This window comes from Egretta garzetta, unplaced genomic scaffold (genome assembly GCF_000687185.1).
Source record: "Egretta garzetta isolate BGI_Z169 unplaced genomic scaffold, ASM68718v1 scaffold1228, whole genome shotgun sequence".
NCBI lineage: Eukaryota > Metazoa > Chordata > Aves > Pelecaniformes > Ardeidae > Egretta > Egretta garzetta.
In genome coordinates, this window is record NW_009260521.1 from 4,322 (window position 1) to 6,587 (window position 2,266).

Consider the following 2,266-nt stretch of genomic DNA (forward strand, 5'->3'; position numbering starts at 1 on the left):
CGTGGTGGCCCCGCGGCCCCCGGGGACGGGGCCGTCTCTGCCGGAGCCTGCGGTTGCAGTGCTTGGGGAGGGATGGCGAGCTCACGACCCTGACAGCCGAGAAACCATCGTGCCAGCCTCGCCGGGCCCTGGGATCCGCTGGCTAATTGGGAGCGATACTTGGCCTGAGCCCCATTTGAAGTCTCGAGCAGATTTTTCTTTCACAATGGATGAAAAAACTCAATTTTCGAGAAGTGCATCAAGCCCTTAATTGGGATTTTAATTCCTAAATGGCAGCGGGTAGAGCAAGCCTGGCTCCCCAGGCTAATGCATCCTGGTTATTAGAGAGCGGATACCCCTCGGATGGGGGAGAGGCGGCAGCGTTTGCATAGCAATGAGGCGTTCTGGCAGCCCCCAGAACCAAAGTTGATTTTCTTTTGCATCTAAAAGCAGACATGAGTGGTACTTATTAATTGGAGTCCACCTCTGAATGCACTTAACGATTCAAGTCCAATTAGTTTTCAGAGTGCCCAGGTAGGAAGCAATCATTAAAAACATGTAAATTAAGTTACTGGGGAGCTTAATAGATTAGTCATTGACTTTCTAGCTTATGTTGGCTCTTAACCTTCAGCTTAAATTTATCACCACCAATTTCTCCAAACTGGCTACAAAAGGTTTGAGCCCAGAGGCTGCGGCGTCACCGAAACACGTGCCAACCTTGCCAGGGGCCGGGTGCCTGTGCTGACCAGCGGAGCCTTCCCTTGGCATCTCCCTTGGGGAAAGGAGCCCGTGCTGGAGACACCCCCCCTCCTTCCAAAAGCGAAGACCCTGGCTGCTGCAAGCGCTTCGTTAGCAGGTAACGAGCTGCTGCGCCCAAGCTGGGGGCTTCCCCTGGGCGTCAGACCACCCCGAGATCCTGCTCCCCTGTGCTGCTGCTGGGCTCTGCCCAGATCCAGAGCCCGAAGCTGTTTGCCATGCGTGGGAACGATTATTTCATTAACTTACGAACGGCGCCGTGAATCTCGAACCAGTGCCGCAGAGATGAGCTACTTGGATGTGCGGGTCTGGGTCTGCTTCTCCCACCGACGTCCCTCCTGCTGGGCCACTGTCCCTCTGTGCGCCGCTAGCGCGCTCCCCACCCTGCTGTAACTGTTGCCACCGGGATTACACAGAGTTAATCCGAAATGATGAGGGGACTCCTCATGGATGCCCTAACGGACCAGGGGGTGCCCAAGAGGGAGACAGAGCCTCCTGGGGTGGCACAAGCCTCCCGGTCTGTGCCCGGGGAGCACCCGCAGAGCCCCCCCGCTCCCTCCGAGGCACCCCTGCCCCGGCTGCCACCACGGGCAGCAGCTTTATCGAGGAGGGGAGAATGAGGGAAATATCTTGTAAAAAGATATCGGGCTGCAAGCATTTGAGAAAGCTATTTCTAAAATTGCAATTACCGGGAAAGAGAACAAATTACCACTTCAGGGACCGTCGCATATGGAGAATCAGGGCTTTGGGAAATAATCAGAAGAATGTATTCACAGAAGTGCATTATTTATATTGAAACATTTTAAAGTAAAGGTCACAAGGAGAAGCTGAAGATTAGTAAAGAGGAAAATGCAAGGATCACTCTGCTGCCGTAATGATTATGGTCCATTTTGATTAGGCCTGCATTAGTCACCAAGACACGCGAGTGACTGCGGAGCAGCACCCAGGCGCGGGGTGTTCGGCATTAAGGAGGCGAGGGACCCTCGCGCACCCCGCAGCGGCGCCTTCGCTCGCTCCTGCTCCGGACCAAACCCCCGTGCCCTTGGCCTCACCAGCGGAGGGCAGGGCTGGCCGGCGCCCTCCTCCCGTGCCCCGCGGGAGCTTCGCCTTCGAGCCGCGGATTCCCGGGTCTCTGCAGATCCCGGTCGTGGTTCCTGGGACCACGGGGGCCCTGCAGCTCCTGCACCCACGGGCCCTGCGTGTGCCCCCCTTCTGCCGCTCGCCTTGCGCTGCATCGAGGTCCTGGCGTTTATGGACGGCTCCACCGCCCTTAGAGGAAAGTCCTGAGCACAGAGAAGAGTTTTTCTCCCCCAAACCCAACCGCGCGTGTGTGCGATACAGCGGATCTGTTAATCACATTCTCCCTATGCCTTTCAGAGATGACTTCTTGTAAGACAGCGGGCTCTTTTCCCTCCCCTTGTATTATCATAGATCATGTTTAATACTGCGCCAACCCGTCAGCCTTCCCCTGGCTCCAGCCCAGCCATCACAAAGGACTTAAAGCAGGTACCCAGGGAGAGGTGTCCCTGGG